The sequence below is a fragment of the Amblyomma americanum genome, chromosome 2 (assembly GCF_052857255.1).
Source record: "Amblyomma americanum isolate KBUSLIRL-KWMA chromosome 2, ASM5285725v1, whole genome shotgun sequence".
Classification (NCBI taxonomy): Eukaryota; Metazoa; Arthropoda; class Arachnida; order Ixodida; family Ixodidae; genus Amblyomma; species Amblyomma americanum.
The window spans coordinates 3,780,812-3,806,953 of NC_135498.1; the positions used below are offsets into that span (position 1 = coordinate 3,780,812).

Consider the following 26,142-nt stretch of genomic DNA (forward strand, 5'->3'; position numbering starts at 1 on the left):
GAAACGAGTGGTCGCCGGGTCGAATCCCGGCCGCATTACGGCAGAGGTGAATCGCAAAAGCGCCCGTGTGCTGTGCGCATGAAAATAGCTGAGGTTGTCGAAAGTAATCCGGATTCCTTCCACAGTAACGTCCCCTAATATATCCCACGTGCTGTTCCTGGCCGTTGTTAAGCCACCCCGTACGGGCACGGTGCAATAATCACTACCTTCCGCATTCGGGTCTGCATTTCGAAAAATAAAATTTATTTCTGTTTTCTCAATCGGTTCGTACTCTGCATCAGCTAAAAAGTTTAGCCCTTGTGAGTAAAAGTAGAGTAGTCTAAATCACCTCACCAAGGCCATTGTCGAAGATTGTCTTTGGAGTGCTACCGCCGAGTCTTCACTGTCAGCGTCTTCCGATGAGTTGTATAGCATTTCTTGGCATCGGACTTGGTTATATGCCTCGGTGCTAACGATTTTTCTATCCTGTCCTTTCCATTTTCGCCAGTCTTCGGGACAGTGCTTCAAGGACGCGACGAGTGACTGGAAAGACATGCAATGCACTCAAGGAGAGCAGCCGAAAAAGCGCCACTATTGGGTTGACTGCGACTATCGCGACGTGTGGCCCGTTCCCTACTCCGAGGCCATAGACGCAATCGGCTATGTGCGTTTCGAATTGCTTATAGCAAGCGTGAACAAATGCGGCACAGGAAACATCCGAATGCGCCAATGAACTTTTCTCGTTGCTCTGGTTAGAGTGGATGGTTGGCCGCAGTCAACAATTGCACGCAGTTGAAGACAGTGTTTTTTTTTTTTTTCGAAAACAGAAAAAGGAAGCGCTGAGGGTGGGGCGTCCGAAACAAACATGCGAGAAGAATAATAACAGCAAACAAGCGAAAGGAACCAGCGCAAAAGCCGAGTAAAGGGAAGAAACTTGTGTACTATATCTTTATAATATATCCTTCTGTTGTGCATCTTACCATTCAAGTCCGCCACGCGGCATATAGCCGCGCATAGACGTACGTAATGGGCCACCAGCTCCTACGATCGCGACCTCACGCTCAAACACTGACGGGCGGTGATGTTGTGAACGGCACCTCTCGGCGAAGACATCCTCTCTTCGCTGCCCGCTGAGAAGGTGACAAGGTAACGAGAGAGCATGACGTCAGGCTTTGCGAGCCAACCCCCACTGTTGCCTTCCCCTTTCCTGTTTGTTCTTTCCTTTCCTTCTTTTTTGCATAACAAAACATGCCACGACACCACCTTTTCCCGGGCAGCCGCCAAACTTTGCCCGAGAAGTCACAGACGCGCACTCAGTCGTCCTGGCGTCATGCGTGACATTGTCACGTGATGGCATGTGCCCAGTTACAAAGCTGAACTCTTGTGTCGAGTGGCTTCTTTTACAGAAAGGGCCGCAGCATATCCTCACATGAAGCTTCACCAACGCGTCCGTTAAACGCACAGGCTCAAAAAGGGCACAAAGCTATTATTTTCCGTTTGCGAATGTGCCTGTGACCATCTATGGCCTTGAATGGTGTACGTAACAAGTCTGCAGATTAGCTAATAATCCGAAGCGTAAGGTACAGGCGCCACTCATCTCACAGTTCTCCTCTGTAGCGGTTATCGCTTCAACGTGCTGTATAGGTATAACCTGACAGGATTCGTTTCTGCGGTACCCTCTGAATTAAACCTTGCAGACTCGGCCAGCCGCTGCGCCTTTTCGGGCTGTCAAACAACGCAGCTGTGACACTGGGTGCGGCGCGGAGTCTCGATCGGCCTTTTTTTTTAGTTTTTATGGAGTTTAACGTCTGAAAGAGACTCAGGTTATGAAGGACGCCATAGGGAAGGGCTCCGCATAATTTCAACTACCTGGGGTTCTTAAACGTGCACCGACATCGCACAGTACATGACCCTCTAGCATTTCGCCTCCATTAAATGCGACCGCCGGGGCCGGGTCGAACCCGCGTCTTTCGGGTCAGCAGCCGAGCACCGTAACCACTGAGCTATTCAGTCGGCAGACTGCGCATAGTAGGTGCATATATTTTGCCCGATTATGGATGCATGAATGAACTGCAAGTCGAATTCGAGTGATATTGCAGCCAAACGCTGGGAAACGCCAAGCGGAGTGTGGACAAGTCTCAAGTGCTGGGCGTCGTCGCAGCACGTCGATAAGTTCAGCGCCGCGAAGTACTGTTAAGGGTACGGGAGAGACACCGCCCCGCGCCAGAACACTGCGTCCACGCGAGCGCGGTGATAAGCAGGGCTGCTCCCCCCCCCCCCCCCCCCGCACACACACACACACACACACACACACACACACACACACACACACACACACACACACACACATCTCTTCTTTTACGCGACAGCATATACAGGGCATTACAGCTTGTTCGGCGGAAAAGCTGCCGGCGTAGTAGTACATCGGCAATGCATGTCGCAAATAATCGAGGGCTTCGTAAAAAAAAGCTTGCATCATGGTAATTTCTGGTTCTAGTGATTGATGATTTATTGGTGTTTGATAGGCGATGACCAGTTAATGAAGTTATTGTAAATCATTTATTCATTAAATAAATGAAAAAAATTGCAAAAAGCGGGTTCAAAGGTGTCAAGATCCTCATAATGAAGAAGCCAATGCTTGACAATAATAATTAAGAAAATTCAGTGTTTAATCCATCAGTTAATTAATTGAAAGAATTGAAAAAAATTAATGTGCTCAAAAGTGTTTCCAACGGGCAAGGCGTCTCGCCGAACGGGCGGTGGCCCTGCCGTGGACTCCCTGGCAGCGCTGCAACACGCCGTCGCTTTCCACTCTTGCTTAAGCGTCCTCCGATTCTTCCTTTCCTTTCCCTTTTTCTCTCCCTGCTTATTCAGTGCCACTAGCAGGCTTTGCACCGCCCTGGTGACTCAGTGGTTAGGACGCTCGGCTACTTGGCCGGGATACCAGGGTTCGAACACGGCTGCGGCGGCCGCATTTCGGTGGAGGCTAAACCCAAACGCCTCATTCAGGAGCAAAAGCCTTCCTGCTTGCCAAGGAAGGGCGTCTTCGTCTGTCAACCAGATCAGTGGCCTCCGAGAAAAGTTGCAGATTTTGGGACAGGAACGGAAGTCGGGAGATTGGTAGCGGTCTCGATTCTTCTTTTTCTAGAGCGTTAGCTCTACTGACCGCGTTTCGAGCCTCCGAGATATGCTGATTCCACGGACAGAATCCAAGATGGCTGCATCCACAGCAACGTCATTGTAGTAGAGCGTTAGACTCTTCTTCTCGCGTTTTGGGTCTCAGCGTTATGCGTCGTAAGGAAAATCGTAACCCAGTGGTTGCCATTGTAATCGAGGTGGTTGCATAGTAGCAAAAACAAACACAGGCGGCAGAGTGATGCCCGAGCACCAGAACTGGAAACCAATCCATGTCGATCCGGAATATATATCAATCAGCAAAAAGCTGAGTTGGCCTAGTTGGTATAGATTCATAATAAAATAGCGCAAAAGACGACGGTCCTTTGTTCTCCTTTTTCTGGCCCGTGGTCGTTTGCGCTCTTTTATTATGAATATATATCCCGGTCTGGCAGGCGTCAAAGTACGGCCACCTAGTCCCAGCATTCGTGTAAAATTTGCGGGCCAACCGTCCGCCGCAGAATGTTGCGGGTGGAGTCATGCCATTCAGAGTTACTTGCAGCATAAACTTGCTAGTTAAGTTGGAGCCTAGCTCTCGGCAGGGATTCGAACCGGCGACCTATGTTAGGTGTGTTAACGCTCGATATTCCATCGCTGCCTCAGCGTCGGCTCATTTCCTTCTTCGCGCGGGCTTTTAACTGATGCCCTCGTTGCAGCCTTGCGTTGACGAAGCGTGCAATAAGCCCAACGGTGTGTCCATAGATGCGCGCACTTGGTGGCTGTACACAACGCACAAGCAGAGCAAGGCGCGGGTGGGGGGAGGCGATGTGTGGAGAGGGGTGGACGCCGCTTATCCGTGTCGCCTCGTCGAGTGCCTCTCGAGGTGTTGTAAGGAGAACAAAAAGGCGACAAATACACTTGGCCTCCGCGCTCGTATCTATCGCGAATACCGTGCAACGGTCTCTCCGCTCCCGCGCCTTGACGTCAATGGCGACGGACACTCCCATTGTTCGGCGCCTGCAAATTTGGAGCGCCGAGAACAGCACCGCGTTGCTTTTGTCTCCGCCGGAGCTGCGATCAAAGGTAACGGTGGAAAAGACAGCCCTCTGTAACTGCGTGATTTGCAACTTCTTTCGTCGCTGCTTTGGGCGGGTTTCTCAAGGCTTGCTTTCGTCGGCTCAACGGAATCCAGTCGAAGAGGAATTGCTGTCGTTTATTGTGAGTAACACAAGCGCTAAAAACCTAAAGGGGGAACACAGCACTTGCTCGCTGTACTAGAAAGCAACCTGATCAGTTATCTGCCTTAATCCCTGCCATGCCTGACTATTAAAGCACGCGTTTGCTGAATCAGGATTGCCCCAGTTCCCCCAAGAACTTACGGAGGCTCACGAGAGCGCAAAACTGGGCAAGTTGGTTCTGGAACGAAACAGCGCGAAAACACGGGACAACAAAAAGAAAGAAAGAACACAGACACAGCGCTGTATCATGAACCAACTAGTCCAACAATCGTCCCTTTTGCTGCTACGGGTTCATGTTTAAGCAGCGCAGAAAAAAAGTTCAAAAAGGAGACGGGAGACGACACGAGCGCTGTGTCGTCTCTCAAGGAGGCCTTTCCCTAGCCCTGTCAAACTACCCCCTCCCCCAAGTTTTAACTCTGCCCACGACAGAAGTAACTGATCACAGAGTTCAAAAGGTATTAAACGACACTATCCGCTGTTGCTGTACTATGCGAAAATACACGTGCAACTCGCAGGTTAGAGCGTTTGATGCGGTACACAGCACGAAGAGGAGGGCGACGCCTGAACGCGTGTCGGACGGTCGAGGAGCGAAGCTGTTTCGCTGGCAGCGGCTCATGTCCACTACGCTTAGGTGAGCCGGCCGGCTGCTAGGATCATCTGTTGCTCTAACGAGGACTGAAAAGCTCGGTCACGCACGTGTTTACTTGAAAACAAGGGAAAATGTGATCTGCTGCATTATCGCATTATCGCAGAGGGTGCGCGTTGGGCACCCGTCAGACTAGCCGGTGATAAACAAGAATGCAGTTCGTCCGGGTGCGTTCCACAAGCGCTGTTTGGAAAGTACTGAGTAAACCGAAGCTGTTTAGGCATTGCGTGGTGCAGCCAGCCTGGTTCAGCCGCATAATTTAATGAATTTAGATTTCTCCATATGCATCGCCTCGACAGAGACGACTAGAAATAACTTCAACCTCCGCCCAGAAATTAAGTAAATCCTGCAACAGTTCCTGTACAGGTGATCAGTGTCTCTTTCCTTACAGAGCCGCATTTCATTGGCTCCGCCAGGCACCATCGCCCCATTCGTGAAAAGCATTCTAAGCAACGACGCAGAACACTTCATGGCAGTACATTAATCAGTGGTGGCCTCCCAAGCGACAGTGTTTATCAGCGTTCAGCTTCTGCCCCTCTCGGCGGCGAAATGGTTGCGCGGCAGCGGCAAGAAGGCGATTACTACAGCCTGCTTGCTTCCTTGACACACAGGCGCACTGAGTCAATACAGGACATCGTGGGGCCGCATACAAGCAGAGGAGTGGTTTGTCGGCTTTGTTTTCCGGGGTTTCGCGTACATTGCCTGTCGGCGTCACAGTGCATTAAGAGGAAGAGTAACAAAACCTCTTTAAACACACATTTGGTGCGCGCGGCTGCTGCACCTATAAAGCGGGGGCTACATGGGGCGTTTTTCTCCTGCGATTATCGCGCGTAGACAAAAAAACGCGCCAGAGGGACGCTGGCCAGGCTACATGAGGCGTACAAGCGGCGAACGCCGCCGCAGTGTGGCCAGTCAAGGCAAAAATGTTTTGACCACCACTAAATGAACGACAATGCTTATATGTTGTTTGCTTGTGTTATAATTGTTAAATTAGGCAATAAATATCCTACAGTTATGTCTATACACATTTTCAGGTATGTTTAGTATTGTCTCGATATTTTTGTGGATGTTCAGCGGAGAGAGTTGGCCAGAACTGTTTCGTCTGGCGACCCTGTGCGACTGAAATGGCGGTGCGGATTGGGCAGACACTATATGTGAGCTTTGTTCTGTGCACTGCTTGTGGCTCTCGTTGCTGAAAACCAGTTTTGAAAAGAGTTTTCATTTACTTCGAGCGGACGGCAAGCAAGGAGATAACTGCGAGGGAGAACACGCCGCTTCTATTCTTGTGACCAAGGCCAGTGTCCATGGGGGCACATCGGCATCTTCTGTTGTTAAAGAAAAGATTATTGCTCATGAAGATGAGGGACATAGAAGACAAGCAGAAAATAAAGAGGAAAATCTAGGTGCACCCCATCTGGCAAGTAAGAAAGGAGGAGGGTGAATAACGCGCGCGAAGTGCTCAAGGGACGCTGAGACGGCTGGCCGCTGCCGCCGAATACAGACGGAAGTGAGTCCGGCAGGCACTTCCGGTAGCTTCTGACGCGCGCACGCCGCGTCAAAATCTAGCCGTTCCTGATCGGCGGCGGCGGGCGTTTTTCTTGACGCCGGGTGTCAAATCTGCGCCGTCGGGCGAAAATCGCCTCAAAAACGCTCCATGTATTCCGGGCTTAAGGCGTCCGCCTGACCTGTGAGTCGGCGCGCTGTTCGCGACAGAGAGCAATTCTAATTGCCTCTCCTACGCAGGAAGAGCCCAGAAAAACGAATGGAATAGCCCACTATCCAACGGGGCAGAAACCGCGAGCCTGGGTCCATTGTAGGACAAAAACATCCGGGGAAGCATGGAGGGGAGAGGGTCGGAAGAGGGCAAACTAACCGCACTTTCTTCGCGCCTTTGCTACAGCTCCCGTGTACACATGATATCACGGACGCTCGCGAGAGCACAGCCTTGCACTCGTCTGTCCACTGCAGCGTGTGCCTGGGCTGCGGGGGGAGGTACCCTCCGGTCTGCAGTGTTTGCCCAGGAAGAGAAAACTCCGAGGCCCTTCTCTTCTCTTCGCTGCCTCGCCTCCTTGGAAGAGAAGGCGCTCGAGTGGGTTCCGCCATTGTTTCAAGGGTGTCCCCACGCGCCAAAAACAGCAGCGACTCGGCATCACTCGCATCTCTTCCGCGACACGGGATGCTGCCAGCCACCCGGCATTATCCACTGCAGTGGTGATGTCACCTGGACCGATGTTTTGAGGCGGCAGGGTCGGCTTTTGCTCCAAATGTCACGGAGAGAACGCAGCCACTTGGACCAAATGCCCGCGCTATGTGGCAGCTAACATCGCGGCAGAAATACATTACAAGGTAGTTTAGACTCTTTGCGTCCTTTTGAAAGCAATGTAAGCACATTGAAACAAGGACAGCTCCCTCCTGAAGACGCTGGCTTCTGAAAAGTGGCTCGCGCTTCTCGACTGATTCGACGCGTTGACCGGAAGGGGTATGGACCCGGGAGTGCTGCGTTCCTCGAACACGCATAGATGGCACGGATTCTTAGCGGCGCTAAACAGCCTTCTTTCGTAGACGCGCCGCGTTTGTTCGCTGTTTAGCCCCAAGCTAGGGCGCACACAAACCCAACATTGACGGCGCAAAGACCACTTCTCATCCTCCCGATTTCCGAGCCATGTAGAGATGGGATCGGCGAAACACAGCCACCCACACGGCACGCTTCCGTTCGCGGCACTCGGCTGGATACCATTCGGACGGTAAGATTCGGGATGTTCGGCGTCAGGCTCGTTTTTATCTTCGGCTTCATGTTCGGCCTCAAGTTCATCGCGGTTCCCGGACGAAGTTCGCTTGAATGTGCCGAGCACTGGAACAAAAGCATTTGATGCTTAAACTATGAGTACCCTTGTACCGCATCCTCTCATCCAGAATTTTCCGCTGCGGTTTCCGGGACGTTTGCATTGATTGATTGATTGATTGATTGATTGATTGATTGATTGATTGATTGATTGATTGATTGATTATGACCTACTGTCCAGATGAACTCAGAATGGTTGAGCGCGGTGTCGCCCAAAGGTTTCCCCATGCCTAAACTGGAAGCGGGATAAATGACGCACGTTTGTTATCGGGTTGCCTTTGCCACTGCCCAGTACCGCCATCTGGCATAACGCAGACGCTTGTGGGTGGCGCTAAACAATAACATCATTGATATCTCGTGCTGCGTCGACGCCAAGCAAGTCTCGCGAAGCGAGTATCTCACGAGAGCTCGCCGCCTTTTTCCATCGATAGCTTCGATATCGCAGACGCCTGCGAGGCCGTTCAGAGCTTCCCTTGCGAAGTCAGTGGTGTCTGTGGGGAAGGGAGGGAAGGAGAGGCAACTCCGACCAAACACGCCTCTCTGGCAGCCGAAGCCGGAAGAGTGACACAGATCAAGCGACACACGACCGGATACGAGAAACTGCAGGCAGCACACGCAGTAGCCGAGTCGTTATTTTCCGCTGTGTCTCTCGCCCTCCCTTTGCGCTTGCCGAGCAGACAGGCAGACAGACAGAAAAGCTGTTTTTTTGCAAGTGAGTTTTACATCCCGCTGGGTCCCTGGACCACTGCGCGGTCCCGCACTGCATCGGTTATGTCGGGACATGACGTCGGCAACCCGAGTCACCGCAGCAAGCTGCGATGTCGGGCTCTGCAGACGTGAGCAGGACCTCCCAGTCCTCCCAGCTCGAGATGGCGTGCTGTCCCTGCGTGGGTGGATCACCAGGGCTGCCGAAAATGATGTGGGGAGTGTGGCGTGATGGTCACCTCATATAGGGAGCATGCAGGGGACGTGCCATAATAGTGGGATAACAGCTCAGGGAATGGCAGAGAGCGGGTCTGGAGGCGTCTGAAGAGCATCTGTTGGGAGTGCGTAAGAGAGGGGGGTGGGCAATTCCAATGGTCCAAAGGGGGCATTCACGTGTGCGCCCGCTCCCTCGAGAATCCCGGATTGAGACTGTCCTGAGCCGTACAAACAAGACCTCGGGCCAATTTATCGGCAGCCTCGTTTCCAGGGTTCCCAGAGTGAGCCGGCACCCACTGAAGCTCTATCCTGCGCGGTAAATTTTGGGTAGAGGTGTTCAACAAGTGCAGGAATGGGTGTGAATCCTGCCTCTGGCAAAGTTGGACAGAGCCCTTTTGGAGTCGCTAAAGATGTATTGAGCGTACGAATGTTCAAGGTCTAGGGCGATGGGTAGGGTTGGATTTTAGCCAAGTGCACCCGCTTCATGCGCTGTACTTAGATGCGGCGTCTGCCCATATGGGATCGTGGTCCTGCCCGTAATACTTATGAAGGGCATTAGCGCGAGCTACGCGGCGGGGCGTATGATATCGGGGATGGACGTTAAATTCGGGGAAGAGGTTTCGCAACGAGAGGTGTATGAATGTGTCGAGGGATGGCTACAAGGGTTGACTGGTTGCAGGGAATGTTGATGCGAAGGGAGGAGAGTATATGGCGGCCAGTGGCGCTCGCGGCAAGTCTAAGGTACTGTGTCTGAAGGTGCGTGTCAACTAGTTCCTGAAGGTTGTTATGCATGCCTAGTGCAAGGAGTTTGGCTGTGCTAGGGCTACAAGGTAGGTTTAGGGCTGCCTTATTATGGCGTTCACGCGTTCGGTTTCCGTGCCGTTCAGTTTGAGATATGTGGTAGCGTATAGAATGCGGCTAAGCGTAAATGCGTGCACTATTTTCATGTTGTCCGCTTTGTGTAAACCGTTGTTAAAGGAGGATACGCGGTGTAAAGCGATTGTAAAGTCAGTACATTCGAGTCCGATAGATGACGTGCGAGCGAAGATGGTTCCTGCTGCTTCTAAATTTCTTCTCAAGTTTTCTCAATTTCGTGAAAGACATAAGAGCGCAAACTGGCAACACGGACGAGGAAGGGAACAGGGCGAGCGCTACACTTTCAACAGGGTTTATTGAGGGAAGAGCGTATATATAGCCTCTGACCTTATCCATGCTCTTAATCTCAATTTGACAAACATCTACCTTTCACAGATATGCCTCAAGAAACATCATTTCACTGTGCCGGATAATAACCGAGGTATCACTGATGCAATTGTCCCCTCGTTTCTTGATATAAAAGGCTTCCACGAGCTCACGTTCGGTCTTATCACGGCTTTTCAGTAGCACTTTGCATTCAGGCAGTCGGGGCTTGCAGACTATACGTTTCTCTTTCGAGCATGCTTGGCAGTGGTCTGGAAGATGGGCTCCTTTCTTATTCAATGAATTCTTGTGCTCAAGCAGGCGCCCATTAAGACACCGGCCGGTCTGTCCAACGTACACCTTCCACATGTAAGTGGGAACTCGTACACCACTCCTTTCTTGCAGCCAACAAGTGGCGTTCGGTGTCTGATGGCGCACTCTTGCATTTCCTTTCTCCCAATACGTGAGCACATTCCGGCTAGTTTTCGCGGCGCTGAAAATACCACGTTGACGCCGTACTTATTGGCCACCTTCTTGAGATTATGGGAGGTGTGGTGTACGTAGGGTACAACTTCCGACCTTTCCAGCCTTTTTTCTTGAGATCTGTTTTCATTGCTGCCCTTCAGCTTTTTCAGCAAGGTCTGCGTCAGGGAGAGAACCAGGGGAGCCGGGAAGCCTGCATTCTGCAACCTGGACACCTGAGATGCAAAGCTGGCGTGCATGGCATGGTGGCAGGACTTCTTTAGTGCGGACGCTAGGCACTGGGAAGCGATAGCCCTCTTAACGGTCTTAGAACCATTCTTCCCAGTGCCTAGCGTCCGCACTAAAGAAGTCCTGCCACCATGCCATGCACGCCAGCTTTGCATCTCAGGTGTCCAGGTTGCAGAATGCAGGCTTCCCGGCTCCCCTGGTTCTCTCCCTGACGCAGACCTTGCTGAAAAAGCTGAAGGGCAGCAATGAAAACAGATCTCAAGAAAAAAGGCTGGAAAGGCCGTAAGTTGTACCTTACGTACACCACACCTCTCATAACTCAAGAAGGTGGCCAATAAGTACGGCGTCAACGTGGTATTTTCAGCGCCGCGAAAACTAGCCGGAATGTGCTCACGTATTGGGAGAAAGGAAATGCAAGAGTGCGCCATCAGACACCGAACGCCACTTGTTGGCTGCAAGAAAGGAGTGGTGTACGAGTTCCCACTTACATGTGGAAGGTGTACGTTGGACAGACCGGCCGGTGTTTTAATGAGCGCCTGCTTGAACACAAGAATTCATTGAATAAGAAAGGAGCCCATCTTCCAGACCACTTCCAAGCATGCTCGAAAGAGAAACGTATAGTCTGCAAGCCCCGACTGCCTGAATGCAAAGTGCTACTGAAAAGCCGTGATAAGACCGAACGTGAGCTCGTGGAAGCCTTTCATATCAAAAAACGAGGTGACAATTGCATCAGTGATACCTCGGTTATTATCCGGCACAGTGAAATGATGTTTCTTGAGGCATATCTGTGAAAGGTAGATGTTTGTCAAATTGAGATTAAGAGCATGGATAAGGTCAGAGGCTATATATACGCTCTTCCCTGAATAAACCCTTTTGAAAGTGTAGCGCTCGTCCTGTTCCCTTCCTCGTCCGTGTTGCCAGTTTGCGCTCTTATGTCTTTCACGAATATGCACCAACAAGCCCAGTTGCAAGTACTTCTTTTTCTCAATTTCTCCGTCAGAACCATGAGTGGTCCATGTGGTAACATCATCAGCGCACAACGTATGTTTTAGATGTGGGATTAGAGGAAGTTTGTGAGCTACGGGGACGACAGCAGTGTTAAAGGCAAGGGGAGAAAGCACCGCGCCTTGAGTGGCTCCGAGCTCTCCGAGTGCATAAGGGTGTGTGCTAAGCTGATCTATGCGCAGGAAGGCAGCGTGGCCCGAGAGAAAGGCGCGAGCGTAGTTGGGTTTTAGGGCCTACCTGTAGGGCCTGCAGTTCCCGTAAGATGGCATCGTGTTCAGCCGTGTCAAATGCCTTGGTGAGGTCAACTGCCAGGAAAGCTTTAGTGTGGTAAGGGATGGTATCATTAAACACGTCATTGGAGTAGGGCATCCTGCGCAGAAAGATGCGCACGAAAGCCGAGCATACTGTGGGAGAAAAGGTGGCTGTCTTCTATGTACGTTGTTAGCCGGACAATAATTACGTGCTCGAAAGCCTTGCCTAGACAAGATGTAACAGAAATGTGGCGGATGTTTTCTAGGGTAATAGGCTTGTGAAGTTTTGGAATAAAGATGATTTTTCCATGCTTCCAGGAGGCAGGGAGAGTACCTGATCCCAACATTCGTTAAAGTAGTTGACTAGTTCAGATACGGAACCATCGTCAAGATTTCGGATCGCTGCACTGGTAATCTGATCTTCTCCGGGTTCGGCATTGCGTAATTTTAATAGGGCGGCGCGAAATTTTGATTCTGTAACAAGGGCGTCAAGCTCGGGTTGGGGTGGGCCTGCATAATCAGGATACTTGCAAGGGATACCGGGGGTTGTATAGGTGCATTTCGGTGTCCTGTCGATGGTTGTGAGCGAGGCGGCGAATGCTAAGGCGCGTCTGGGATTTGGATTGCGTGGGGTCTAGCATGTGCCGTAACAGATGCCAAGCGCGGGTTGTGGAGAGATTGCCGCGGAGACCGTCACAAACCTGAACCCAGTTTGCTTTGCAAGGAGTGGCACTACATTGTACTATTTGGGATTGAATCTGGGCAACTTTGAGTTTTAGTTTCCTATTGGGCTTTTGGGTTTTCCGCCTTTGCGTTATGTTGATTGTGCTTTTGAGTGTTCCACCGTTGCGTTATGTTGTCTTGTACTTGAAGGAGGAAAAATGCAAAAAACGCCCACGCGGCGCGACGCCGCCGACGGAGTAAATGTACGGCACAAATGCACGCCAAGGCGAGATGTATGGTTGAGATCGTGGAGCCGTACGCGGCCGGGCCCTTTATCGACAGTGACAGGTAGCGATAGCGTGTAGCGCAGTGACGTCGGAAACACGCCGGCAGACAGAGTATCTTGCGCGGAGGCACGGAGATAAAAACGTTGCGCGTGCAGTGCGTTTTTCCTCACAATGGGTAGTGCTGATTCGGCGAACAAAGGGGCACCACTGCCGCACGCTCTCCTGTCTTACTGTAAGAGAGGGCCTGGGGCACGAGTATCTCTCTGCTCAGTTCTTCCGGATGGAGCGTCCGCTCAGGATCTCCGCCGTCACTCACGTGATTGATCGCACGACGCCACGGTCCTTCCAAGGTTGCTGTCAGCCAGAGCTAGCAGCTCCATCAGGTACGGCCGCCTTCTGTGTATGTACACGCTATGTTTACAATCCGGACTCAGAGACGCGCTGTTTCTAGACCGCCGCGCGCGCCTCCGTGGTGTCGAGCCGGAATGTAAAGGGTTCTGTCGCTGCTGCAGCAACCGGGGCGCCGGGCTCGGCTCCAGATCGCTGCGATCGCATTTCGGTGCAAAAGTGCCCTTCTATTCTGTATACGCGCTGCTGTTACCCTGCTGTTTTGTTTTTTTTTCTCTCTCTCTCTCGTGTTTGAGCTGGATGTCTTGCGAGGCTATTATCCAATGCGGTATTCATTGCCTTCGTTGTAAATCGAGTAAAAAGTATGTACCCGCCTAACATTTCCCTCATGATTGCTTTCAAAGCCACACCGGGCGTGTGCACCGCCGTCTCGTTATACATGACGTTGCACGCTTTCGCGGTGAACCACGGCTCATCACGCACGCATGAAGAGTCACATTCACCGACACGCAGACACCAAAACCCATTGGTTCGTGACTGTACACATATAACGGTGAACTCCTGCGGCGTCTCGTCACAGCGCGCAGCGTACTCCAAATTTAAACTGCCTGGGAAAATCCTTCACTATCAGGCTGCTTTTCAAAATGTGCTGTCAAAGCCCAGAATCCCTATTTGGCTCACAGTGTGAGCGAAGGAGGGCATAGACAGGACATGTGTAACGATATACACGGACGCCATGGACACGGTATGTTAGGGGGTTATACGCGTATGCAAGATATGCACCGGGACAGATAAGATCGATCACGCACACGGCTCGGCCATCGTCCAACCCTCCCAACATAACCACTCTGCAAACTCACGCGACAATATTGGCCATACATGAAGCATCGCTACCCACTTAACACTAGACCACACGTATACAGACCCCAAGCAAAGCCATCTGCAGTATGCAACGTCGACTACTAGAAACTCACCTATATTGCATTGTAGCAGGATCTTAAAAGTGCAGTCTGAGTATTACAGTCACCCAGCGTTGGATTCATGCTGGGATGGAGGGAAATGAGTTCGTTTATCAACGGGCCCCGCGAAATCAACAACCGCGAGCCCTCAATCACCTGGCCGAATACAACGTCAGCGGAAGACGCCGCAACATAGGAAGAGCAAATAGCTACCAGAACATCAGGGAAAACCGCACAATTTTACTCCAGTCTCACCCGCCTTACAACATGGAGCAAGCACACGTCCTTCGCAGAGTTAAAACACACTGTTCTCACCCCACTAATGCTCTGCAACTTCGGATGGCGTGACACAGCTCACTGTCCCAGCTGTCTGGAGATCGGGGCAGACACACAACACATTCTGTGCTCGTGTAGCACTACCATTACCCCCTATCCCTATTTCACCTACCTTGTTTCCCCTCCTTCCTGAAGTGCTGGGCTTCACTCGGGCTCGGCAGATGACGAACGGGCGGAGCAAGCGCTCTTTTTCGCCGAGCCTTAATGGTGGCCTTGAATAAAGTTTTTTTTCCTCCTCTTTCGTCGAGAACTTGGAGAAACTTTCTCAATATTCAAAATATTTAATAAAGAAAGAAGTATTGAAGAAGCAACTTTGCATCTGTTTCCAGAAGTTTTGGCACGCGGCAGTCTATAGACGGTCGCGTGCCTTTTCGCTACCGTCGTTTTTCCAGCCTGAGCAGCATCTCGGGGCTGGCTGGATGAGGTGCCGCTCAACGTCTCTTAATGTGAGTGCTCTCTTAAACGCAGGAAATCTCTGTCGCTGCGAAATTTCTTTGCTTAGACATTGCGCCTTTGGTGGAGGTCTGCGCCACTGTTCATGCGTTCTATTGAAATGGTGCTCATTATTTGCTCTCTTTAACTCTGAGTCAGAAAAGGCTAATATGGCTGTAGGGGTGAGTTCTTTGGCGAATAACTGCACTGACGCAACCACTATTCGCTCAAAGAGCGACCATTAATTACGCCCTCAGAGACTGGGTGCAGAGGGAGTCTCGCTGTGGACTAACCGTTTGCCGCTTTGGACTAAGTGCTGCAGTTGGTCTCATTTTATCCGCCTTTGACTTATTGTCGCATCTCTTACAAATAGGTATGGTCTCGTTAACCGTGATTTGTTCAGCAGTACTGCCGCGGACTTCACACTATTACTCAAACAAGACGGTTTAAATTTATTCATGGTGCTTCTTGTTTTCTGCGTTGTTTAGGTTTTAAACTGTATCTGTTCTACGGGCCGCTTCCCTGCTTAATAGCCGAACTGGAGACTCGTCCACATGCCCACAGGCAAATTTCTTCTTTAACCGCTTCATCAGTGTCTAACAAGATGGGAACTAAAACTAACGACTTCAGCTCGTTTCAGGAAAGTGACGTTCTTTGCAAAAGCCTCCAGTTCATCGTATTCGCTATTTATTTTTTGATTTATTCATTCATTCATGATACCCTCAAGGACCCTCAGTCTGAGGGTGTTATATGAGGGGTAAAACACAAATACATAATAGGGCAAGCGCAAAATGCTGTGTTGTGAAAGCCCTGTTACATTCATGACACTTCAAAAGCTCCGAGCCCGGGCATGAGGAGAAATATTAGCTTGACCCTGCAAAACTTTCAGGCACATTCGAGTCGCATTTCAGGCCGTAGAACCAAAGCCTGAGGAAAATGGAAGGCACGCAGTATCCGAGAAAACGTAGAAGAACGAAATCTCCACATCACGGCAACAGCTGCGACGACATAGACACGGCCGAGGAGTCTGAAGGCTACGGTTCGATTCCCAATTTCGGGAACGGTTCGTGTTTCACCCGCGTCGCTTTGAGTGCTTCATGATGACATCCACTCGCACACCCCCCAATCCTCCACCAGCTAGCACTTGCATCGCGCCAGGAGATTTGCCTTCCGTCATTCGTTCACCCTTTTTTTTCATATTTTCTAAAGGCTACGCGTACCGCGAGTCGCGGAAAGAACACGAAACGGGCTTACGTTCACCGCAGATAGCGCGGAGAGCGTTGATCTATTTTCTTCTCTCGTGCGCGCGGAGCAGCTGTTCGCCCTAATCGGCGCCTATCTCGCCACGTGTTCCAAGTGATCAGCGCCGGGTCAGTAGGCCACCGACCGACTACATTGTCGCTGCTGCGAGGTCCAGGAGCCTTGACCGATGAAGCTGACGGCCTTCTTTCAAGGCGTCCCGATAATGAGCGTGGCTTCAGTAGCAGGACGGGGGTGGAGGTAGGGAGGAACTACATGGCGACAGTGCACTGCTCGGGGCAGCACGGAAGATATGCTCTGCTTTTTTTTTTTTTTTTTTTTGCAGCCGGAATCGAGCCCCTCTCCTCGTACTGCTTAGCCGCTGTGACTCCGTCAGAAGTGCAGTTTTTTACCGCCACAACCAACTCTCTCGTCCGGGACGTAAGCGGAGCAAACGAGAAAATCAAAATAGTATATGAGTGACACAAGCACGTCGCATGTATACGGCGCTATATTCCACCTCGCGTGCCTTACACACCTCCAGTCGCGCTATTTATAGACCCGTAGCGTCGAGCACAGTGGCGTGGCCTCGCAGTACAACTTTGAGGACGTCATTCTCTACGGTCGAGTCGCCGAACGCCTTCTTGCACAACCGCGTCACGTGAGAACAAAGGCGCGACGTCTGCCGATCCTCCTTGCACTCGCTCGACAGGAGCCGTGAATATTCATTGGCTCTCGAGTTGCTCCCCGCTTCGGTAAGAGTGGCCGTGCAGTTCATACAGCACCGCTCTCTTTGCCTGCGTGAAGGAAGGCAGCGCGAGCTGGAACCCTCACGTGAGTGCATGATTCAAATCTTCAAAATGGCACATTGAGATTAAATGATGCGCCCTTCATCAAAATGTTACTATACGCGCAGAGAAAGCAGTCGTATCGAAGTTGCGGGATGTTAAAAATTTCTGATTACAGATATCCAAATTCATCGTACACACGAGGCTAGCACGTACAGGCGGACACAACGTGGATTTGAGGATCTCCTTCTAACATATGACTACTTAGAACAGAAACGATACGTAAAAAGAGGCTGCACTGAGCCGCTCCGCGTTGTTTTCCAGTTCGCCCTGAAGTGATTCCGTTAGCAGACCTTCGATCTTGTACTCTTGCCTGTGGCGAGAAAGGTCACATCCTACTTACTACGCGATAACGGTACGTTTTGTTTTGTCAGTGACGATCCAGCAGTTTAGTCATGTGGGCGGGCTAGTTTAGTTTGGCGTGGTTTAATGATTTAGGCGGAATTGCGTTGCAGGAGGTGTGAGAGACGTTCTTCTGCACGTTAGCCCAAGAGCAGATTTAAAGGGGCGGTGCACCTTCATCCCTAATCCCAAAATTGGCCCCCTTAATCGACCACAACAATGCATGACATGCAGTGTGCTAATACGACTTACCGCAAATGCAGCCGCTCTGAGCACACCTGTACTACATGTGACCGCATGTGGGGCATATCTATTACGGCTCACATATGGTCAGCATTGTTTTTGGACGGCCATGGAAGCAGGAATATTATGTTTGCCTCATGTACTTGAACAAACAGCGCGAACAAAGACGAGCACAAAAGACAAGAAGGCGAACGACACGGCGCTGACTAACAACTGAGGGTTTATTGCTTGATCACACAAGTATGAATACATGGATGTCGGCAATGAGGGAAGGGTTTACAAAGTGCAAAAACCAAAAACAAAACGTAAATGTGACAACAGCAACAAAGCACGCTAGAAATCAGCAGAGATTATCAACCCCCAGGAGTGACAGCTCTTTTTGCAGAAGTGTTAGCGAAGGGGTACTTATACATGCATTTCCCTGCTTCCCCTTCGCTAACACTTCTGCAAAAAGAGCTGTCACTCCTGGGGGTTGATAATCTCTGCTGATTTCTAGCGTGCTTTGTTGCTGTTGTCACATTTACGTTTTGTTTTTGGTTTTTGCACTTTGTAAACCCTTCCCTCATTGCCGACATCCATGTATTTATACTTGTGTGATCAAGCAATAAACCCTCAGTTGTTAGTCAGCGCCGTGTCGTTCGCCTTCTTGTCTTTTGTGCTCGTCTTTGTTCGCGCTGTTTGTTCAAGATGCTTAACCAACTAGCCCGCCAAAACGTGTTAACGCAACTCATGTACTACACGACGCCTAACGTCGTCCGGCCAGAAGGTAACCGTTCATGCTGTAATTGCCGTACAAATCCACGGTGCGTCGGGCGAATACAGGACAATTCTCAACGCTTACTTCTACGGAGTCAACTCTGCTTTTGCAGCCGAGAAGAGGATCACGCTTCACAGAGTGAAAAAACAAGAGCAAATTTCTTCAAAAGGGGAAAAACTCAGTTCTTCAAGTCATGTATATCTCTGTGCGCTGGTAATCCTGTTGCAGTTTCCTAAGTTAGCCGTTGAGGACAATGACAGAATGCGAAGCGTTAGGTGCACACATCATTTCGCAAACTCGGCTTTTGTTTTTGTTTTTTTATTAGGATGAAAAATCGTAACGAAGCGAGACAGGAAGCCGCTTCTCACGGTTCCACCGGAACAGAGGACGGATTATAGGACCCGCTGAAAGAGAACCGGAAGCCGTGAGATGGCGCAGTCTAGGCGGGAAGTGCACATATATAGGCGCCAGGAAGTGCGCGATACGGAGAGTCCCAGCGCTCAAAAGCCCTTCATTGATTACTCGTAACCGCGACGGAAATGACACGCTGTTGCTCTTGGGAGCTAGAAACGGGTTCTTCAAGTGAAGAATGCTGACATTGAATGGCGCGTGTGGTCCTAAAGACCAGTTTGCTTCGCCACAGGTGAAAAGGACGACGAAGCGTTTAGCCCTGGAGAAGGACTCCTGCCGTCGTAAGAAAAACCCTGGAAAAAGAGGTCGGTTGCGCAAGCGTTCATCACAGGGCAATCAATGAGCCTTCTTTGCCCCCCTGTGTGAAAGGTGGCCCGAGGTTACGAGGTTCCGTCTTCCGTAAATTTAACCTGCCCCGAGACCACCGTGTGTACAGGCGTGGCATCCGTTCGCATGACAGGGCGCTTTGCTGCCGCTCTAATCTGCCTCGGGAAACGAGCACAGCGCGACCACTGCCTGACCTCGAAATTAGCAGCGCCACACGACACCTCGGAGAGGAACGCCACGAGCGCCTAATCGGCTCGAAGAATCTTTATTAACGAGATGGAACCCTTCCGTCGGTGAACCGCGAGCAGCGCGCTCGGGATGGATGATGCAAGTCACACATCACGCACAGTTAATTACGACCGGTTCGTCCTAATGACGAAACGCGGCGTGTACGCTAATTACTGCCGGTGACGAACGCCCTCGTTGTTTACGTGGCCACAGCGCAGTCTCGTCGTACTGAGTTAGCATGGCCACTATTTCGTCTAAGTTTGCAGGCACACGGTGGGAGCGGCTGGACAGGGTGAATTGGAGAGACATGGGAGAGGCCCCGCAGTGGGCGTAGTCAGGATGGTGATGACTGCTTTGAAGTGAATGGTGGCGTAACGTAGCCTCTGGAATCCGCGCAGAAGAATCGGTGTCGACACATCCATTTTACTTCCGCAATCGGCCGGTGATGGCGACACCTGTACTTAGTTTTTCGATCTTTTCTATAGCTTGTAAAAGCTCCGTTTTCGGTGACAGAGGCCTCTTTATGATTAGAACCTTATACATATACAGGCTAAATTCCACGTCTCCCTTAAGGCACGTTCTGTGCGTTGCGAGACGCAGCAGTTGCGTGTGGCTCTGTGCGGAGTAGGGCGACTGTTTTTAACCTCCAATTGCTGGACCGTGAAACTTGTGTGTTCCCCGGGTGTGCAAAACTTGGGCATTCGACTTCCGTTACAACTAGAAGGCTGCAAGCCACGTACGGCACAATATCAGCATTCAAAGTGTGCAGGTAACTGCCACGCGAGTACTCCGCATATGTGCTCGCCATTTTGCGTGCACTAAGCAAATAGTTCTCGTTGACAACCCCCGCTTTTCAATGAATTGACGAATAGTTTAAAGGGTGAGCGCGTGTAGCCCGTTTGGTTTGGCTACGAAGCCACAGAGTCTCATTTCTCAACATCGATTTCACTGTAGTTCAGCGTTAATGAAAAAACGCCGGTTTATTGATGTAATTCACAAAGAAAACGGCTCGAAATATGACAGGACATGACATGACATGGCATGACATGACAAACACGACAGTACCAGCGCCAGGCGCTGGTCCTGTCGTGTTTGCTTCTTTTTTGTATTCGTATTTCGCGCCGTTTCGTGTGTGAATCGTGAACCAATTAGCCCAAACTAGAGTTCTCCTTGAATTTGTTGATGTAATATTTGTGTAACTTTTTTTCGCTCCTGCTGCATAAAAGTTTCTGGGCGAGGTGACCTCAGTGAAACGTACTTAACATTCGCGGAGTTTTAGTGTGTAAGCACTGATCCCATGTGTAGCAACCCTTAGCAAAATCGTCCGTTGTCTGTTCCGTTGCTGGTTCGCAGCTGGCCTAGCGCGAACGCTCCGTCCCCCAGCATTGCCCGCTCGTCGTCGTCTTATACGTAGCACAAATCCGTGCTTTCGCACTGATTCGAATGTAGTAAACATTGCCTCTAATTTCTCCACACTGTCAACTGTAAGAACGAGAGTTTTTTCTTTTTTTTTCTATAAGCACGCTCCGCAGGTCACGCAAATGTTCTTCGAATATGGGACAGCTACATTCACTACGCGTCATTCGCGAAACCAGCACTGAACAACAAAAGTTCTTCTGTCAGAACACCGCGGCCATTTTCTGTGTGGTGTCAAAACAACTCTCGACACACATGAGTCAAAACTACCGGCAGATTTGCAGCTCGTCTTCAATCCAGGGCAGGCCCGCCGCTTTGGTGTCTCAGTGGCTGTGTCGATCGGCCTCGAGTTTGTGGGTTCGAAGCGCTGCAGGGGCAGTGTTGATGAAGACAACATGCAGAAACGCTCGCGAATTGAGGTTTCGTGTCTTGCCAACAACTCCGGGTGGTCGTAAATATCTCGGAGCTGCCTATAACGGCTCACCGTGCGTCGGCATTCAACATTCTATTAACGAGTATTTACAGCAAGCCCGTTCTGCGACCTTCGGCCGGTCTTCACAACGTATACATTGTGGAGGAGCTGTTGCGTGCGCTCACCAAGACGCTCAGCAGCTCCGGAAAGGAAAGGACGGCGTGACAGCTGAGAACCCCGGCTGAGCGCATTAACGAGGACTCCTGTATATTCATGGCCCTCGCAATCCCCCGGCGAATAATAAAATGCTTGGGCAGAGATCGCCGGGGGATCTTATCCGTGGCCTCGATAATAATTAGTATATTCGGCGTGCGCTGCTAACGGGCCCCTTGCTGCTTGCGCTAAAAATCCTGCTCAGTGTTGCGAAGCGAACAAAACAAGCCCCGGTATTCACTGTCAGGATTTCCCTAATGCAAGTTCTATGGCAGATCTAGCGCAGATGTTCGAACGCAGTAACATTCTCGAACTTCGAACTTGGCTTCCTGGCTCCAGAACGAATTAAAAAAAAAACATGGGCTCATTTTGATCAATAAATGTTAAACTGTTTTCATGTTTTGCGACCTTAAGGCTTTCTGCGTGGCCTAATTACACTACCTGGAGCACAGCGTCGAATGCTCCACTGCCTCGCAAGCGCTTTTGCGAGCGTTATTCTGGAATCGAATATGCTGTGTACTTCGCAATCAGTCAGCCGTCTGTGTGTAACAATCCTCTCAGGCTTGTCTTTCCTCTAGGCGTGCTGTGTGCAACGTGAAAGCCCTGAGGTTGAAATAAAAAATAAAAACTGAGCGCGCGCACAGCAGCGAATTAGAGAAGTGGCACTCGTGGCTGCAGCTACAGCCTAGCGAGTGTGACATGATTTTGGCACGCGTCGATCATGAAAGCGAAGTAAGAAAAAACGGCAGTAAGTTCCAATCACTGCGGCGACACCCGGTCCGTACGAACTTCGGTGGCGCTCGCGGCCCGTTGCTCTCGCGTTGATCGTGTTCTCTTCTGCGTATTTTATCTGCTTTCAGTTACTCTGCTGGTTAGAAAACTGCTAGCACCCTTTGCAACGACTGCCCATCCGTTAGCTTATATTAAAACGGACACTCCCGTACCGACGTTTAGTTTTCTCTGCTTCTGTGCCCGCCATCATGACACGAAACGAAAACCAGCGCGCCTGCCTGTTTCTCGGCCGAACTCGGCAAGCAGCAAAACACGGTGCCACGAGAAGGCATTTCCCGTTGCGCCGCATACGTTCGTTCCAGTCACACTTCCAACTAAGCTGCCCAATTATTATTTTTTCCAACGTGATCAGACTACAAAAAGCGGTTCTCGGTACGCACGGCCAATCCTTAGCGCTAACTCAGGGTCTACTCTGAGCTCGAGCATAATTTTCGATGGCCAGGCTTCGGCGAAAGTTAAGCAACGCGCGGATTTGGGTTAATCCTACGCATAGCCCCCACAGCGCCGTCCGTTATGGTCTGACGCTCGCACCTAAATCTCCTTTTCCCTTAAACAAACACAATGGCTCTGTAACAAGCCGAGCACGGAGTGTAAGCGAGAACAGGGGGAAATGGGAGAAAATTCACGACCCTTTTTTTTCTCCCCCAGCAGACCAATCGAGGCGCTTTTTTTTTTTCATTGACCAGTCGAACACATAACTCATTTGCGGGAAAAGCAAACGTGGTATATATGCCGTGTAGCATGTGCACTCGTAACCAGTGTGTGCTCCAGAGTCATTTTGCACGAATGAACTGTATCGGTATGGCGCTAGATGTATGCATAAAGCAGATGTATGGTGTTTGGTTTGTGACGTGAAACTCGCGACCAGTTGCTTTTTTCTCGCTGGTTTCGCTCCTCTGTTTCTTTTAGGGCCGAACGTTATTTAAACCCGCAGCGCCACGGGTTCAAACTAGATGTCACCGGCGGCACAAATTTTTCATAGCTCGCATAATGCACGCTCTGCGTGCCAACCAGTATTTCGCTCCGTTGAAAAAGCCGGCAGTAATCTGTCCCCCCGGGGCGATGCCGCGCGCATATCGGCGGCCGTTCGCGGAGGCGCTCCATTTGCGCAGCCAGATGGGAGAGATTTGGCCCGGACCATTTGTTCTCTGTTCGGCTTCGATCGCATTTTGGAAAGGAGGGAGGGAGGGGTCAGGCAGCAAATCCACCGCCGGCATCTCCCTTCGGCAGTGATTGTGCCTGCCTGGCGTTATTTGTTCGCTGCATGGCGTGCGCTTTGTCTTTTGTGCGCGTCTCCTGGGGCCGCTCACCGCGCGGAGCCGCGTCCGATGTCGCCAAGGTCGGGAAGAAAGGATGCTGCGCTGATTGCAGAATGTCGTATATAGGGTGCAAGCAGCAAAGCGGGAGACCGATAGGCCGTGGGGATCGAGCGGCAGAACGGGAACAGTGTCCAGGCAGGTCTAACTTTGGAGCAGCAGCGCATAAACGGTTACCATCCTCCATGTCTTCGCCGAACAATTCAAGGTTGCCAGAGACGGGATGAGAGATAATGGACTTCGGCGGTCCGAAAGCGGAGAGGGGGCAGAAAGTCGGCTGATGGATTTCTGCGTGCCACTGCATGCGGGCTTCGAGTCACACCCGACTCTAGAATACGAGGGATTTTTTTTTTTGACAAAGTGGGCTTCATTAACGCGCTTTAGAATCTTTGCGCATGGGTGCTTCCGCATTTCGCCTAAAATCATCAAAATGCGGTCTCCTCGACTTGGACCGGACTCGAGAACTCATGCTAATCAGCTGAACGCCGCACTGTGCCATCGCGGCAAGTGAGGCTAAAAATATTAGCGCTCAAGAAATTAACTTCTGGGAAAAACAGATCGTAGTAGCTCGTGAAGCTGTGTGGCTGCCGCTAATACCTGTCTGTGGCACCTGATCATCGTTGCATATTTCACTGCGACTCAGCCGCCTTTACACAGACGTTGCACAGCTGAACAGCCCACAATAGTCTGGCAGTTTTTGTTCTTGTTGTCAAGACAATGGCTCGCCGACTGTGGCTGCGTGTCGACATTGTGCCACCTCTTGCTGCTCACTTGGGGCCGTGCACTTTTGTGTGTGGCAGTCAATCGCAGTTTGCAGTTGCCATCAGGCAGCCACGGGCAGGTTTTCTTTTGTTGGCTTGTACTTTCTTCGTTCACTTACTCTTCTTTCTTTCCCAAACATTCTCTCTTTCCCTTCTGGTATTTTGCTTCTCGTCACCTGTCCCCTTTGGTCTAACTAAACAGCAGGCAGAACGCTCAGAATGGTTTGGTTTATGGGCGTTTAACGACCCAAAGCGGTTCAAGCTATGAGTGACGTCGTCGTGAAGGGCTCCGGAAATTTCGACCCCCTGGGGTTCTTTAAGGTGCACTGACATCGCACAGTACACGGGCCCCTAGATATTCGCCTCGATCGAAATACGACCGCTGCGGCCGGGATCGAACCCGCGTCTTTCGGGTCAGCAGCCGAGCGCCGTCACCAATGAGCCACCCCGGCGGAAAACCCTCAGAACGGTTTCAACGCGACAGCGTTGAGGAGCCCGTGTCGCAGAAAAGCCGGCGTCGGCGTCCGTTGTCGGCGTCGTTGACCGTGAGTAAAAATCCAGGAAATATTTCGAGAGAAACAACCTAGGTGGCAGGTGGGACACATAGGTCACGTGACCTTGTGACGCCATCAGAACCTGCCAACCGGATTGTGAGCAAACTGCCCACCGTGGCAGGAGGCAGTTAAATTAATAATTGGTTGCCAGAGGTTGCTCGGGAAGATCAACACGGATCGAACAAGCCCACAGCTGCACCACTGCAAATGAGAACTCCCAAGGATCAATAAAGTCGACAATGACAGATTCCACATATATGGGCATTCATCCGTTAACGCTATCGTTTCATACCCTTACGCTGGAGCTAAGTGCCCAGTCCAAGTTATGCTCCTTTCTTTCGGGATGCTTCGCAGCAACGCACGAAAGCTTTCCTCAATGCCCGCTTACCGAACCAGGCCTCAACATGGACTTTTTCCACACCACCTTGTCATCTGATTTCGCGGAGCATATACAAAGATTCGAAACTAATGCTTCATTTATCGTTAACCATCCAGCGTTCATCACCGTGTATTACAGTTTCTACGCCAACAGAACTGAAGTCAGACTCGCGTTTTCTCAGAAGTTCAGTGTCCGCCATTTTGTTCTCTTCTCTTTGCTTTGCAAAGCTTGCGCCATTGCGGATTTTTTCGTTGTTTAATGCATAGGGGTAACATATTTGTCAGCAGAAAACTCAGTGACGTCACCGCTATGCCCTAACGTCACCGCCGACCAACAGTATGAAACACTACCGTGTTCCCTTTCTGGCCAATGAGAACGAGCAGTCTGCACCCCTTTATAAACTACGCCTGGGCTGTCGTAGCCCCGGAGCAACTTCGGGACGCTAAACTCCACTATCACCCTTGCTCACGTGATTCAAGCTGTCTAAAAGGCGGGAAAATGGAATGCGGTAGACTAGCCTCTGTCTCTTCTCCGCCCCGGTTTAGGAGGATAGAAGCTTCCTCTCTTTCTCTCTCTCTCTCGTTTACTTGCGCGTTAAACACCTCCTGGCGCAGCGGTTAAAGGGCAACTGCATACGTTTAGACATCGACGAAGGTGCAATTTGTGAAACTTGCAGGTAAAGCGTGCGAAGCCCTTTTGGGCTAGTATTTGAAATGGTGACGTAATCGTCGATTAAAATCGCCCCCACCCTCAGATTTCCCCGCAGAGCGCAGCGCCAAGTTGGGGGCGCATGATGACGTCATCGAAGGAATCGGTACACTGCCAACGCATAAACGCCTGCTTTGAAGGAAAAAAAAAAAAACCAACGCCACCGAAGGCAAAGCCTGCCGTGCGTTGTTTGGCAGCATCCAACGAGGCACGGCAGGACGTGGTTGACGGCAGCGGTAATTTGAAATCTTACCTGCTACGACGTCACATCAAGCTTCCCAGCAC

The 26,142-nt window shown here is 50.9% G+C and overlaps 1 protein-coding gene across 9 annotated transcripts in view; it reads left to right on the forward strand.

The window, feature by feature from the left end:
* SERCA (ATPase sarcoplasmic/endoplasmic reticulum Ca2+ transporting SERCA) overlaps positions 1-26,142 on the forward strand; it is a 134,582-nt gene that overhangs the window by 52,591 nt on the left and 55,849 nt on the right. The window contains exon 1 of one of the 9 annotated variants that reach the window (XM_077652809.1): positions 13,081-13,219. The exons of the other annotated variants lie outside the window; for them this stretch is intronic. The gene's annotated coding sequence lies outside the window, so the exon portion shown is untranslated. Of the gene's footprint in view, positions 1-13,080; positions 13,220-26,142 lie in introns of those variants that run through there. 9 annotated transcript variants of the gene reach the window in all.